We start from the raw sequence: 17,473 nt of genomic DNA, 5'->3' as shown, positions 1-17,473 counted from the left end.
CCTTTAATGCTTTGAATCAGGAACCATATAATAAAGCAAAACATACAGCACTAACACGTGAATCTTAAACTGCGAACATACTCCATCCCTCACATGAGCACTACCATACAGCAGGAGGCAAGGACCACGTGACAGACATAGTCTCTACAGACTAGCTGGCTCCAGACTTACACAGAAATTAAATTTACCCCAGGATACTACAAATACCCACAAACACACATGAAAATAAATATTTTTAATTGTTGGTGAGTCAACAGAAGTCCTAATGCAGCTGATGCACTCGTAAGGAGCAGTCCTTTAGCCCAACAGGTAACATTGTAGCCCGTGGCTCCCACCCAAATCATTAAATTTTCATCATTCAGATTCCAGCAGTATAGTGTCCTCAGCATTTAAGCATTACCACCTTCAATATTGTTCCAATTTTATTCCAATATTATTTGTCTCTCTAGTACGTTTGTGACTTTTCTCTGCGTAGCTCCCAGAGGTCACTATGTGTGAGCAATCCTGTACACAAGGAGAACATAAAAGCCTAAAAAAGCCATTAAAATATTGTTTTACATTTAAAACAAAAGCAAACAAAGAAAAACCTGCACATAAATACTTAGGGCTTTAGTTGTTATCAAGGATAATGTAACTGGATTGATAGGGCCTTACTGAAAATACTAGCAAAGCCAAATGCCTGTACAATAGAAGGCATAAGCTAAGAAAGGTAGGATTGTTGACACTGAGGCAATTTGTTTTTGCAAATGAAACACGTGAAATTCCTTCTGATACATAACAGGTCCATTTGCTTTTGTGAATAACACACTTCCCTTTTCTTTCCTTGTGCATGTAACCCTTGCGGTGTGGTACAGAACTCTTAATATATTTTGTGGAACAGCAGCCACAGCCGTATTCTTGGTGCAAAATTTTATAAGCTACTACCACATCCGCACTTGCTTGGAGTTCAGTTTTTCTCAACAGTCTTTATAAACAAAAGAAGAATACCCAACATAGGGAGCTAGACCTTTAAGAAATTATGTGTGTCTACACATACACACACGTACAACTCCACACACTTTTTCCCTCTGTACTGAAAACTGATTGGGCAAAATAGCTGTTATATATCTGGAAAGAGCTTTTATATATCTGGAAAAAAAGAACACAGAATCCAAGCACTGAGGTATCCTAAGGCAAGACATGAGATTTCTTTCAGTTTCCTGTGTCCTGCAGCCCAGGCCTATCTTTATTTTCAAATGCTCCTGTGCTTTCAGGAAATAAGAGAGGAAGCAGGCAGATAAATTTGCAGTAAATAACTTTGAAGCCACACACACATCAAAACCCCATCTTCCATTTTGACTGGTGTCGTGGTTTAACCTCAGTCGGCAACTGAGCACCACGCAGCCGCTCGCTCACTCTCTGCTCCCCCCCCTGGAGGGATGGGGGAGAGAATTGGAAGAGTAAAAGTGAGAAAACTCATGGGTTGAGATAAGAACAGTTTAATAATTGAAATAAAATAAAATACTACTACTAATAGTAATAATAAGAATATACAAAGCAAGTGATGCATGATGCAATTGCTCACCACCCGCCGACCGATGCCCAGCCAGTCCCCGAGCAGCGCCCCCCCCGGCCAGCTTTCCCCCAGTCTATATACTGAGCATGACATCACATGGTATGGAATGTCCCTTTGGCCAGTTTGGGTCAGCTGTCCTGGCTGTGCCCCCTCCCAGCTTCTTGTGCACCTCCAGCCTTCCCAGTCGGTAGAGCATGGGAAGCTGAAAAGTCCTTGACTAGTGTAAGCACTGCTTAGCAACAACTAAAACATCAGTGTGTTATCAACATTATTCTCACCTAAATCCAAAGCACAGCACTGTACCAGCTACTGGGAAGACAATTAACTCTATCCCAGCCAAAACCAGGACAACTGGTCTTGTACCAGTTGAAGACAGCTATTTCATAAGTCCATAACTGCTATTCCCAGTGCTGGGACAGAATTAGAAGTGTAACATTCAAAGAAGAAAACTGGAGATAAGTTATCTATATATCCTCTTTTGACTTTAAATTAGCCAGAAGGCAAATGTTAGCATGAGACAGGTCAAATGTGACTCATTCTTTATCACTGGGTATGTAAATTCATTCCACTTGTACCAGGTGAACTGCGGGTTTACTAAAAGAGAACCAGGGAAACTGATCTCCAGAAACCTAGAGGCCATGGTTCTCTCCTACCTACATTTAAATCATCCCCTACACCCTGCAGCCAGTTACTCTTCAGTAAGAGCTGGGATCATCTACTGGCAAAAAGTTAGTTGTTTATCTTCTTCACACAGTCAACTTTCACCTATTCAACAATCGGACGCAAACAGGTCAGAAACAGGGCAAGGACCATACCACAGTGAAGCAGCAGTCACATTCATGTGACTGGGTTTTGGTGTGTTGTGTTGGTTTTTTAAACAGAGGAGAAACCGTATCTCTCACCTCTATCACTTATCTGGATTCTGGAGAAGTGTACAATGCATTTCTTACAACATCTGGTATTCATAACACTTACAGTTTAATTAGAAACAGTTACAAGTATAAACAGTAACCTGGAAATAGAAGTATTGAAGAGTATATGCTTGCTTTGTGATTCAAATGTCATGGCATCCACTCCCCTAATTACCTTTCCCAAATGTGTTTGTAAGCAATGAATTACTTCACTTTTAACAAGTGAAGTGGACTTACACAGGTCCCTGAGTTCACGTGGAAATTACACCCTAATGGGACAAAAAGACATTGACTAATGTTGAGACGTCTTTGGTGGACATAGAGATGGCAGTCTGGTGACTGGGTAGGATTCAATAGGATCAAACAGCATCCTTCTTCCCTCACACCTTTCTCTCCTCTCACCCCCACTCATGATGCACGTGGTAGTGTTTTTATGATGCTTAGAGATAGCAGAAAATATTGTTCAATGAAGGCTTTAAGGAAAATAATTATGTTTGGACTTCACACTAAATACTAGGATTTAGTCATAAATATGGGATGTGTCCATTTATAGACAGCAATTTGACTTTCAGCTGTATTTTATTTTAACCGAAAAGGAAAAGCAACCTAGGAGAAAAAAAAAAAAAAAAATCAAGGATCATCTTTTTCCTTCATGCAGGAAAAATAGGTGTAACATGCCCACTAGAGCACTGACTCATTTGCACATTGGAAAACAGCAGATCTAGCATTTGCCTCAGTCCAGGACATTATGAGAGGGAGAGACTCCTTGCCAGCCATTTGCTCTGGAATTTGAGTGGAACAGATCACCGCTGCGGAAGCCAGCTGGTATTCTTCACGAGGAAAATATCGGGAATTACGGCCCTAGCTCTGTACCCATGGTGCACTGTTCACTTCATAAAATTTGTTGGTAGCATGAAGCAAAGCACCAACATCGGCTACAACTCCCACAGGCATTCAAAGCATCTCTATCAGCTCCCCCACAAAAAAACCCAAACAGCTTCCTTCAATATTCTGCTGGCTCTCAAGATGCCGTAAGTGTCTCTAAAGCATGATCCAGCTGATTTGTGCAGTCAGTAGTGAATTCAAGTTCTGCGCTCCTTCTAAAATCTGTCTTTCGATGTATTACAAATGCGTACCTCTTGCTCACTTCAAGCAGCCATCTCATAACTGTCTCAGCGCTACACGGTCCCAACAGAACTGCGAGTCTTTGTTCTGTGCTCTCCCATGTCTATTCCTCTTATCTTCCAGAATCACAACTTCAGTGTCATCAGCCATTTATTTTTTTATGCTAAAGCTTCCTGCACATTTTCCAGTCCGGCTGCTTTTCAGTCTCAAGTGCTGCCTGCTTCTGCTGCATATATGGCAACCACAGTGACAACAAGGGCTGGGGTCATTTATTACCTCTGTCACCGGCTGAACGTGTGACCTTAACTGCATTAAAATGGACCAAATTCTCATCTGTTGTAAATTCATGGGGCTCCACTGAAGTGAATCATGCTGATTTAAACCATTTGGCCTTTCATCCCCATAAGCCTCAGTCACCCCATCTGTAATTCTTTAACTCTTGCAAAAGCAACACTTGGACGTGTATGATCTAATCACTCCTAGTACACAGACTCCCAATTTAAGTGGATGGAAGCAGGATTTTGTTGCGTCTTTTTTTATGCTAACCAAGTACAGAATCCCTTAATGGATTATAATGAAAATTGATAAAACCTTAACAAATTAATCACGCAGTTCTGAAGATCCACACACCTGTGCTCCATTCCTATTTCTCCCTAAGTGTCTGCTTAGAGCCACTGTTGAAAACAGAGTACTGAGATAGAGACCCCCATGGTCCACCTTACATCCTCACAGTGAAAAGGACTGGGCCATAAGAACTCTCCCAGGAGATCCCGATAAGTGAAAGGATTTTAAAAATAAAATAAAATCAATGTGGCTAACAGTATTCATGAAAGCAAACCGTGAAAGCTTTGCCTAACATCAGGCAGACTAATTTACAGATTGGTCTTTGATTAATAATAAGGTAATTGTAGTACATCATGGTAGCAGCTGTTGACTATGTTACCACGAAATAATGTATCATTAACAGCAACAGGAACAAGAATGCTCTTTTCCAAATTCCCCTAAGCTCAACAGAAGAGAACAACAATTCCCAGCTCGTGCCTTGAAAGAAGTCTGATGGTGCAAAATGAACTGGTAATCCTCAGACTGACTGTTCCAGGCAAGGTACTCACAGCTTACTAAACTCTAATGAAAGGGAACCACATGATTCCTGTTCCCTGCAGGTTTTACCACACTAACATGTGCCTCGTGGGGCTAGATATTAAATACACTCATAATTACTATCCCCAATATTGTGTAATTTTATTATTTCAATTGCAAACTAATTGCTTTAGTTTCTTTATATGTTAATGTACTCCACTGGACACCACTTACAAGAAGAATACATTTTTAGGAATCAATCATACTACATTTAGAAATAAATCATAATACTTATGTTCTACTTAAGACTTCCATGAATCTTAGCAAAGACTGAGGCAATTCCCCTTTTGCAATATTGAAAATATAATTATTTCTAGATTAGATTTATCAGACTCATTTCAATCTATCTTCTTATTAATAAAAACAATGAAAGAGAAGAAGACTCAAGACAACTGAATATATTCATATACTCAAATTCTGATTGCAAGTTGTTAATCAAACATTAAAACACGGTGGCTCACATATCTGCGGCAATGAGTATAGCACACTTTAGGAAAATCAAGTGCCATAGCAGTAATGCCTACGAACCACATACACCAAGTTTACACACACATAGCAAAGACTTGCATTTTGTTTTGAAAACTGAAGGTTAAGAAGGTCTAAGCATAGAACTGAAGCCCACAAAGCAAGCACAGAAAGGGGAAAAAGAAACCAGTTTGCAAATTCTAACCAGAAAAAAACAGCATAGAAGTTCATAGGAGTCCTAGAAAAATAAACACCTAATTTCATTTGCTTTCCTCTGGATTTAGGAACCCAGCTCTCTAGAAATTCACAGCTTGTAGTCACAAAACAACACAGACTTCCATTAATGTTAGGATTCAAACCAAAGTTTAACACAGAAAAGTTCACAAAAAGATGGTATATCACAGTTTTTATTTACCCCAAGTACTAAATAAATATCCAGATGTTAAGTGGAAGAGTAAGGCTCTTTGAAGCCATCAGCTGTGTTCCCCCTACTTAGCAATGATCTGCTCTGTGACCAAGGGACCCATGAGAACCTATCCCTCTCATCTAACACGTGGGTCATACTCAGGCATCATAGTTTTGTCCTGTAAAAGCAGCTTGAGACAACTAGATGGAAGACTGCAGAAAAGTATTGCTGCGTTATCAGAGAACTATAATGTATTATACCAGGAATATTTTAACCTAATAGATATTTTAATTTCAAGTTTAGAATTTATCGTTTAGAAACAGCCAAATAAAGACTTTTGGATGATACCTAACACTATTTAGGAGGATTTTATTAAATAAAAAGTAAGCAAAATAGTTTGTCAAATTAATTTTCTACAACTTTTTCACATCAATCTTCATTAACATTATTCACATCAATGTAACAACTTACAAACTCAAGACAATTCTAATAGTCAGCACTGCATGAGAAGAAAAAGAAGTGACCTGTCCACAGTTACTGTCAAAGCCAGGTTTCACACTCAGGTCAGTACTATTTGGGAATCAAATACTAAATCTGATTCCCAAACAAGTACTTCTCCCAGGCACCCCCATTAATATAAAAGATGTAGCAAGAAAAAGTGAAGGAGACAGGGAGTGGTGAAAAGCAACCCTTTGGGAAGAATAACGGGCAAGGAGAAACACTGATTATATTAGGGGAGAGTGTTTCCAGGAAAGGAAAGCTGTATGGTGGCTGCTATGAACAAATGACTAAGTTTGTTTTGTTCAGCTTGTTTGAGAAACAAGAAAGTGTACACATAGGCCCAAAATGGGTGAAAACAGTTCTTTTAGTTGAGATACTCAATAATCTTGTACAACTGCCTTTTGTTCTAAAGTTTATTGCCTTATGATATTGCCTCTCACAACTGAGGCAACTACCTGTTACTTGAACCTCCCTCCACCACCATTTTCAACAATTTTGAACAATTATCCCCAAAACTGATCAGAGCAGGTGACTGTTAATCTTATCAGGTAATGCTTTTACTGTACATTCCTTGATACCTCTGGTGTGCCTTGTCATTGTTAACCAAAACAAAGCTGTACAGCTTTGAAAGGTCTTTAATCAGACTCCATCGTTATGTCCAAGTTGGTATCGTTGCTCCCCTTTATCATCAAATGTACCTCTCCAAAGCTAGTCTGATTTTCTGAAAGATCAGGGACACTTGTGAAGGCATTTTTATAAAAGCTAGTGTTTTAAGTCAGTCCTGGAAGCCCAAACAAAAAATTAACTTTTTAGTAGGGTACAATCCATTTGTACTCTGCCTCCTGGTTGGGACGACAGAAAGCAGAGCAGAGACGACTACGCTTCCTGCAAGTTTGGTAGGAAGACAAATTGCTATTTCTTTACAACATGTTCTCTCACATCGAAGAAACAGATCTGTAACCCACATTTTGCGTCCAACAATTTTCAGCATATAAAAAAGTTCAGCAAATAAAAAGAGACAGAAAATTGGTGAGCAAGGATGCCAATAACAGAGAAATGATGACAGAAATAATCTCTCATGTCAATTCAGAGTGGGCAGTTTGGAGACCTATCTCAAGGCACAGGAATATAGAGAACAGGTAAGGCAGCATCCTAACAGCAGAGATGCCTGTTGAAATACAGAACTGCTCAGAAACTCAAGAAATTCAACTCTCCTCTCAACCTAGAGAGAAGATAAATGTCTAGAATAGACAGTTAAAGAAAAAGCATCTCGAAAATGCCAAATAAAAAGAAGTTCATAAAAGATACAAAGATGGAAAAAAAGAGAAGTTTGATGATAAAACCATGTCCGAACGAGGAAGAGTCCTAAAGTCATCTGATTTTTTTTTTTTTTAAATTCCATTGAAAGGTATCGCGCAGAAGCGTTTACTGACACTTATTGCTTAATGACATTATCTCAGAGCAGGTCAAACTCAACTGGACCCTACAAAAAGGACCTTCTGAACAAGCGTGCTACAAGGTTTGGTTTTTCTTGTGCTAACTCATAGATGCTAACTAATTCAATTCTGCCAAGCACTTAAGCACATGCTTGACTAAGAATGAGAATAAACTCATCCCTATTCAGTAAAACACTTAAAAGGACATACTTAACTTTCAAAACATGAGTGGTCTCATTGACTTCAATGGGACATAAACACAATGTCGAGTGCTTTGCTGGATCAATGCACAAGGATATAATTTAGTCCCCCTTCACTAGATGAGTTGGACATCCTGTGTCTTGCTATTTCATAATAAAAGACAGAATAGTAAAACGAACTTTAAAGGGTAAAATTAACTATATAGTAACTGTAAACCAAATTGCCCTATTCGGAATGCTTTTTAGGGTTATTGTAAAAGCTGAAATGAATTCTCAGTATATTTTATACAGTAAGAACAAATGAATATATTATTTTCTTAAATTTATGCACAAGCCTAATTGCTATGCAGGCACAATTAAGAAGATCTAAGAAATGCAAAACCAAGATACCATATGGTTCTCAGTTCCAAAAATCAGAGACATAAAAGCAGGTTTCACACACTTGTGTGTGAACACAAAACTCCGATTAAAAGACAGCTAAATACAGCAGGTCCCCATGCTTTCCTGAGTTTTTTTAAACACAGTTTCGAATGCATGAAAGACGTGTCTAAAAATAAGCCTGGGTATTTCCCAATTACCTCAATCACTCCTAATAAGTAAACAGTTTGCACACTAATTATTTAAAGGCTAATCATTTCAGGTAAAAAAATGGATTCAGAAGCACATATTACTCCATTTCTGCATATATACTTATGAGATACCAACATTTGTATATCACTGACCTCTGACTCTATACAGATCTGAGGTCTTGCTGATTTAGTTGTGTTCTTTTGAGATAAGTGAGAGAAGTAGTTTTGCACGTTGTTCATTTTACACAAGCATATTTTGGCTGCTTTAGTAGCACTAGTGAGCCCAAAGAAAATTTGGGAGGGGGGAAAGATATTAGTAAACAGGAGGGAAAATTCAGAAAATTAAGCTGTATGATCTCATTTACTACATAAGCACTCACAGCTGAGTAACTATAAGCTCACAGCTAGAAGTTTTGGACAGCTTTAAGTTTTAGCTCATGATAGTGTCTATTCATGACTTACTCCATCACACCCAAGCTCTATAATATTAAATAGCAATAGTGCTTCCATACTTTCAAAGTGGCCTACAAATACCAGAAAGCGTGTTGTGAATACAAATGTACAGTCTCTCAGCTGTTGCAAAAGCAGTTATTCAAGACCCATCCTTTCTCCATGGCCCTCAAGTCATCAGATAACAAAACTCACGCTCCCAACAGTAAATATTATTCCTATTGCAGCTTGTATTACAAAGACTGGTCCTTCCCATTATAAGGGCTTGCTTTTATGTATTCAATAATTTTAGCTTATTCTGCTTAGATGTATCTGCTTCAAAGTGGAAAATGTCAGTCAGAAAGCTTTGTTGCACCTGAATGCGAAGCCAACAACTGACTCATTACAGTCAATAGCTCAATGTCCAAGTGGATACCAGTAATGAGTCACGTCCCTCAAGGGTCCGTACTGGGACCAATGCTATTTAATATCTTCATCAATGACACAGACAGTAGGATTGAGTGCACCCTCAGCAAGTTTGCGGATGACATCAAGCTGAGTTGTGCAGCTGATATGCTAGAGGGAAGGGATGCCATCCAGAGGGACCTTGATAGGCTTGAGGAGTGGGCCCATGCGAACTTCATGAAGCAAGGCCAAGTGCAGGGTCCTGCACCTGGGTTGGGGCAATCACCAATATCAATACAGATTGGGGGGTGAATGGATTAAGGGCAGGCAGCCCTGCTGAGAAGGACTTGGGGATACTGGTGGGTGGAACATTCGACAGAGGAAGGCCACAAAAACGATCAGCGGGCTGGAACACCTCTCCTATAAGGAAAGGCAGAGTTGGGGTTGTTCAGCCTGGAGAAGAGAAGGCTCCCGGCAGACCTTACTGCAGCCTTTCAATACTTAAAGGGGGCTTATAAGAAAGATGGGGACAGACTTTTCACCAGGGCCTGTAGTGACAGGACGAGGGGCAACAGTTTTAAACTGAAAGAGGGTAGGTTTAGATTGGACATAAGGCAGAAATTTTTTATGATGAAGGTAGTGAGACACTGGAACAGGCTGCCCAGAGAAACTGTGGATGCCCCATCATTGGAAGTGTTCAAGGTCTGGTTGGATTGGGCTTTGAGAAACCTAATCTAGTGAAAAATGTCCCTGCCCATGGCAGGGGGGGTTGAACTATATGATCTTTAAAGGTCCCTTCTAATCCAAACCTTTTTGTGGTTCTGTGAGTCTGCCCAATTCCCAGAGCTGCAAAGTGTGGAAAGGCATCTAAAAACCTGCCAGCTGCACAAAGCCTGCTAGAATAACTCCATAGAGCAAGAGACCCTGTATGCTAGTGTCAAACTTAAATTCCAGGTGACCCACAAAGGTGCCCCAAAACTGATTTTGAGACATGTGGCTCTGGAAAAGTCCCTTAATGAGCAACGTAAAAATGAAAATAAGCCAGTGACACGATTCAGACTCTGCACACTGGGAAGGAAAACATCTTCTGTTTAGAACAACTGCTTAACACAGCTTCTGAACCAGGCCCTCCTACACCATAGCACAACATGTGAATGTATTCCCAAAACACAGCACGCTTACATCTGAACACAAAAATATCTACTGATCTCCATATATTCTAATTTTCATGTACTCCTTGATCTTTTTGTTTGTTACATAATGAAGTTTTCAAATGGACACAAACTAGTAAGTTAAAAGCCAGAACAGGGATACTTAAGCTACTGTTATTACCAGCTTCTGTGAATAAGAACTCTTGTTAATACCCGAAATGAGCATACTTGCTCAACAGTGGATCTCTTCATATATTTGCAGCTCTCCTTGTATTTTCATTAATTTATTTTCCAGAAATGGAATGTGTTCTTTGATTATTCTTCTTCAGAAAAAAAGACCAAATTATCTAACCAAAACATTCGACTACTTATTAAACACAAACAGGGAATGTTCTGTTAGAAGATGCAAACTGCAACCAAAATTCAAAAGAATAACATCAGCTGAATTCCAACAGTGGTAGTCAGATTAAGCAACCTTATTTTGAAACTTTGAAGCAACCTTCTGAATTCTGGTGTAGTACACCTAGTTGTTATTCTTGTGGGGATATGCATAGTGGCATAACCAAGATATGGATAGCATGAATCAGCAGCAAGCACACGCTGTCTAGAAGTCTCACCAGGATGGTGAGTATATTAATACTTAGCCTAGTAGCTCTCATTAGTCCTAACTGTCAACTGCATGTGTTAGACAATAAGCAGTTGCTTTGCACTTGGCAAATCACACATTTAAGCAAGTATCCTGCTTTCAGACTCTCTTTGAACACTGTAAAAACAATGCTAACAAAATGACATGGAGAGAAGGAGTTACAGTCCACAGAGGGGAAACATTTGGAAGTAATGAAGGAGAGCTCTGCTGCCGGACAGCAAACTGCCAGCTTCAGAGCAAGCAAACCAACCTCTCTGCTTTAGCAGAGCAGGATGTATTTTGTATGAAATTTCTAGAACTTAAAAAGTGTTACCAAGAAATTGAACTAGTGACAGCACTGTGCCACCTGCCAGCTTGGAGGAGATACTCAAAAACATCTGATGCACAGTCTTAACTATTCAGTCTTACTGAGATCTTTGGAAAAGTCACTGTTCTGTGCAGAGGGACGATGGGTACTTTTAAAAATCTACTATATCTGACTACTGCTAATGCAGGCTGTAGCAAAAAGCTGTGAAATTATCTCATGAAGTTTATGCAGAGTGTTACATTCAATGCCTTTATGCTCAGTCATGACACAGGATGGCAACAGCAAGTCCTCACTCATTTTCTTCTGTCAAGAGCATATGTCACAAAGACAACTCTCACACATACCACGTGCAGGAGATGACTAAGAAACAAGGTAATAATCCTCCAGTGTCTGACAGGAACCAGACAGTGCAACCTAATAAAGGAAAATACTGAATGGAAATGAAATCTTTTCTTAAAAAGAAAAATGCTGCTAAAAGAAGCTTCAAGATAGTTTTTCTTCTTCAATTGCTGACAAAATTATCTAGTATTAAAAAAAAAAAAAAGGAGCTTATTATTTATTTCAGAGGCCATTTATTATTTGGATTAGATCAGTGCCTGCAGGTCCTCTCTCAGGCACCCTATGACACACTATACACCTACATTTAAGAAAATAAGGTCCATACTTCAATGGGCTTACAACTCAAATACAAAACAGGTATCTGAACTTAAACAAAGGTGCAAGATCAAATTAAAATAATGGTATAGAAACTACAGTTATTTTGTCATGGTATGAAGTTTTCTATTGTAGTTCTAAGTTAGTCTTACAAACAAGAATTACACATCACATAGACCGCTGATGGAAGTCAGTAGAAATCATTCTTCCATCTCCTCTGCCTTGACTCTAGAGATAATATAGGTATTTTGTAACTTTTTTTAGTCAGCCACAACCTCTCCTTTCATGTTACATTAGGTTTTCTTCTCATCACTTAGAATTGAAATCAGGATTTCTTAGGTCTTCTATGGTCAATCAAAAGGCTTAACAAAATACAGGAGATATCTGTTGGTTAGCACACCTTTTGGTCTTTATCTTCCTATCTGTATTCACCGAGTACCTCAAGCCAGTGGAATATCACTAGATTTCCTCTGTTTCTTCCCCTTACTGACTTTTGCCATTCCCTACCAAATCTTCTGTGCAGACCACAGTCCCTGAGGGACGCCAAAAGTGTCCCTTAAGACATACTTTTAAAGCCTTTAATTGTCTATGTTGCTTCTTAGTTAATGCCCAATTATCAAATCAATAAAAAAGAAACTTTGTAGTTGTTTTACATATGTGAAATTTAAATTTTTGAGGCATGTTTTTGAAAGATAATGTATCTTACCTTTGTCTCTCTCTTTCTGTCTTCAACCCAGCTGGAAAGTGGATGGAGTCCTTTAACTTCCATCAGATGCTGAAAATTACACTATTGCTGTATTACTTTTCCCATAACATCATCAATAAAATTAACACCTCTGCTTTAGTCCTGAATTCCTGTCAAGCAGGGCAGAGATTGCACTCTGTGTTACCTCTTAAGCTCATTACTGCTCTAATAATTATGTCCAGGGTTACAACATTTTTTGGCTATGGGCCAAAGGCCATTCTGTAAAATATTACGAAGCACTTTCTTTCAGTCTGTTCTTTTGATCCAATCATGAACTATTTTAGAAGAGACGGCTAGCTGAAAAATAGTTGTAGCTCCAGGAAAGTCAACTAACAGCGGCCCTGAGCCTCAGGAGTTACTTTCCCTTTGTTATGTACACACCATAAACACAAAACACACAGTTCTTCACCCTGCTACAATATTAAATATATATTCTCTCAGATCCCTATGGTCAGGTCTCAGTTTCTCTCTTAGATTTCTCTCTGTCTTAGAGCAATGGGGCAGGAGGTGGCTTTTCTCATGTTAAGACTCTAGCTTACTGCTTTCATGCTCTACCTCATCCTTGACTCAGAACTCTTCAAGTTCTTCACAATAAAAATCAGGCAAAATGGACACGTACAACATTTTTACAACTGGAAATACGATCATGGGAAATATTTTATTGACTACTTCAAATTAAACTTCTGTTATATTACGGTACATATGGCGCCAGGGTGCGCCAAAAGGCACAGGGAGGTGGCTGGGTTGCACCAGAAGCCACTTGGAGGACCCTGGGGCACCAGGAAAGGGACAGGACCACCCTGGGGTGCTCTCAGAGACACACAGAGGCCCCTGGGGCACAAGAAAAGCTTAGACAAGGCCTGCATTCACCTGCCAAAAATGCATACGGGGTCTGCTCAGGTCTATGGAAAGGCACACAGGGAGTCCTAGGGCACCCCAAAAGGCACAGCATGTGGGCCGGGCCAGGGCCGTGCTGGCCGGGTCGAGGCCCAATGTGGGACCCACAGCCCTTGGCAGCAGAGCCCAAGGCCCAGCCTGGAGGCATGTGGAGGGCAGCCTGTGGAGGTGAGGCAGCCCTGAAGTGCTGCTGGGGCTGCGGGGCAGCGACCCACGTGTGAGTGCCCGGACAATGCCCCTGCCCTGGCACTGCTCCTCCTCGCTGAGCACTGGGGAGCACGGCCCAAAGCCCCTGGGGCTCAGGCCCACTCCCCCTGTGGGGAGACAGAGCAGCAGGCTGAGATACCCAGATGCTCAAACCCTCCGTCCTTGCCTTGACCTCCCCCGCCTACTGGGTGCCGGGCAAAGGCCTTGTGATGTCACAGGGCATTTGGCAACAGCATGGTGGATGACAGCTGATGCCATCACCCTCTCATTGCGCAGACGCTGGCGCTGCTGGTGACTGGCTGAGCTCGGCTCAGGGTGACAGCAAGAGATTGTCTGTGCAGAAACTGCAGCTCATCAGGGAGCAGCGCAATGCTCAGCGCAGGGCTCTCCCTGGTCCTCGCTCTCTGCATGGCCTCCCTCTTCCCTGGCAGCCTCGGCCTTTCCAGCCGTCCCACCTGGGCCACGGTCATGTGGGATGTGCCTCCCCAGGACCTGGAGCAACAGGGCACTGGCACAGGGAGCCAGTGCTCCTACCGGCCCTGCCCAAAGGAGCAGCTTCAATCCTCCTCTGTCCAGCCGGGCATAACCCCGGGGTCCCTGGAGGTGGCCTGTTTGACCTGCTCAGCCCTGTGCCTGCTGCTCAGCAGGGTTTTGCTTGTATACTGCATTTGCAGAAAAGCCAAGAGATGCCCGAGAGAGGTGAGTGATGGGTGTCTGGCAGGTGGGATGGTGCCAGGTTGCTGGGAGCCAGGATCCTCCAAGGCCTTGGGCCAATAACGTATAGGACAAGGACTAACAGCCCATGTGGAGAAGAAAGCCTGGGCAGGCACCAAAGGTCCTCTGCCTCCTCCCCAGCCCTTTGCCCACCCCCAGGAGGCAGAGGAGGGTCTCGGCCACAGAGGAGGAAACGAGGACCGGCTGACCCACAAGGGGAACAAGACAGTGCCTGCCTGAGGTCGTCTTCACACAACCTGCTGCCCGGGGCAGGCCAGCCAGGCCCGAGTTCCTCCAGGAGAGGCCAAGCCCAGCCAGAGAGGTCTCAGCCCCCTGAGGCCCCTGCCCCTTTCATCATGCTCCCTGCCCTGTCGTTTCCAGGAGATGGGCCAGACACCCTCAGCTTCTCCAGGGATATGCTGCCAGGGTGATTGCTCCTGCAAGAGCTATGAGTTGATCTGCCGGCTGAAGGAAAATCCTGACTTGATGAAGAGATACCTGAGGCACTTGCGCCACTGCTACCTGTAGGAGGACATTCTGCAGAGACAAGAGAAGAAGAAAATGTAGGAAGACTTGGAAGAGGAGGAGACACATTTCTCCGCTTGACCATACATCCACTGCTCCAGCAAGACTCTGGGGGGGCCAGATCATTGCAGGGGATGCAGCAAGTAATGCTGTCCCTGTGCACCGGGACATCTCCAACAATAAGTGTTTTATATGAAATTGGCTCCAAGCTAAACATTACATCAACTAAATGTTCAAAGATACAGAGGCAAGTTACTTTGCACAGGACTTCTGGACAGATTTTGTCAATACGACACAGTAGCTCTGCAGAAAAAACAAACATATATGCAATGTTTTTAAGCAATAATTTTACCGTATCAACGGCCTTCTGCAACTTGTTTCCCTGATTGAATTATTGCTGTTAATGTACAAGTTCATTATATATCAAGATTTTTGGTTTTACCTTAAGTTCAGTTATTTGAATCCTTCATCAGTGCCTTCAGTAGTTCAGAGCAAGCAATGCGTCAGGATGAAGTCTAGAGCATTTTATTAATATCTATTTTCTTATCATAATCCTAATTTCAGAGCTGAGTATTTTGAGATACATCCATTCCAGTTGGTTTGAGAGAGAACACCTTCACTAAAGATAGTTATTTCAAACAAGAAAGGGTCTGTCTTCTGCGCAGGCCATGACCCAAAAGCACTCCAATATCATTTTATAGCCAATGATCAAAAGAGTGAAATTTTAAAATATCACTCCTGAATACAGTTGATACAGCTGTAACAGAAACATGTGTGTGGTCTTTCAAGGCCAACCAAAGGTTTCTGACGGTAAAAGTGTTTTGAGTTTTGGGAGGTATTTCATACTAGTAAGGAGAGTAAAGTACTGAAGTATGTGAAAACAGATTACTCTAGATGAAAAGACAGGACACCATTTCTTAAATAAACATGGCTTTAAGAGAAGTGGTTTCATACTTTTAGGACAGCTGGTTGTCTTCAAATCTAAAGCCTAGGAGCTTCACTTTTTCATAGAAAGAAAGTGATTTAGTCTTAGAAGAAAAGGCATAGAAGAAACACACGTGTTTCAGAGCCATAGCTACCTGACTGTCCTGCAAAAACGAAGAGCACAGCAAAAGTCAAGTCAACATATGCCTTTAGCAGACAGGAAAGTTAATGACAGAGCAACTCTCTCCCCCTCACAACAACTTCAGCTTCACTGAAACTGACCTTCATTAAACTGCACTTCATTCTACTGATGGTCAAAGTTAAACCTCTGCAGGGCCAGGATTTCATGTTTGCATCTAATAGAAAGACAGCTTAGCTCATCAACACATTATTTGTGTATTACTTGCAATTTTAACTCCTGTAGGGACATCAGAGAGGTTGGACAAGAAAAAAAGAAAAAAGCCTTTTGAGAAGTAAAAAATGATCATTCTATGAATACAGCTGTAGACAAATGCAGAAGAACAGATATTGAAGAACAAACACCTTAATTTTGGTGAACCTCATAACTGGACAACTCCAATGCCAAAATGAGGTCCACATCCCTAGAGGCAGCTACTGGATAGGACCAGGGGCAAAAAAGTTAACAGCATGGTGTATGCTTTGGAATGAAACCTGACTGAGAGAAGATCTGGAACTGTATCAGGATCTAGACCGAAGTGGGAATGACTTTGAGAAGCTACTCCTTCAGCTCCATTAGAAATAGCAAATGAAAGCCCAACAGGTAAGATGTGCTGAATGCTAAACTTAATGACTGTCTTCCTAGTGAAAATAATACCCATGCCTCACCACCAGAACTACAGTGCATATCCCAGAAAAGTACAGAATATTAGTGCAACTAATGCAGTCTTACACAGTTTAATCACTCATCCAGATATCATCAAGAAATATCACTGAACAACAGAAGGATTTTTTTGCTTGTGTTTTATCCTCAGAAGACACTTTGAATACCACAGTGGCCGAATAAGGCAAAATAATCAAAGATGCAACAAAGAAATCTATTAGAAATTTGTCCACATAGAAAAAACATGCCATTTGTTCCCATTTATTGCACTCTTGATAACTTTGTGCATAATGAAGAAATGAGTCTTCAGCCTTGACTGGTTCTCAATTAGATAAGGGATAGAAACCAAACATCTACAGCCTGCAAAATTACTACCAAGGAAAGATCTGACAATTATTGATTGGCTTAAGCAGAATTAAAGAAAAATAGAAACAAGTCATGGACTTCTAATGCACCGTAAATAAACTGTAGAAAGAGACAATAACACTTTGTAGAGAATGGATCAAGTTTCACACTTGACAAAACTGCTAAAAGAGCTTTTACAGTTTAAAAAAAAATTGAATAAAAGGCAAGTATTTTGCCTTTTCTTACAGCTTTGGTACTATTTTCAAGAACTTAAGAATCAAAGTCCAATAAGACTACATATATCTCTAGCAAAGGGCTATATAAGAAAGTCGTAAGATCATCAGTTTTCCACTGAAGAAAATATTATACACATTT

The 17,473-nt window shown here is 41.0% G+C and overlaps 1 protein-coding gene across 7 annotated transcripts in view; it reads right to left on the bottom strand.

Annotated features, from left to right (window-relative positions):
• CCSER1 (coiled-coil serine rich protein 1) overlaps window positions 1–17,473 on the bottom strand; it is a 755,676-nt gene that overhangs the window by 681,376 nt on the left and 56,827 nt on the right. The gene's annotated exons all lie outside the window — the stretch shown is intronic.

Source organism: Aptenodytes patagonicus, chromosome 4 (genome assembly GCF_965638725.1).
Source record: "Aptenodytes patagonicus chromosome 4, bAptPat1.pri.cur, whole genome shotgun sequence".
NCBI lineage: Eukaryota > Metazoa > Chordata > Aves > Sphenisciformes > Spheniscidae > Aptenodytes > Aptenodytes patagonicus.
Note: the sequence above shows the minus strand (reverse complement) of the source record. Positions and strands in the feature narration are given on the sequence as shown.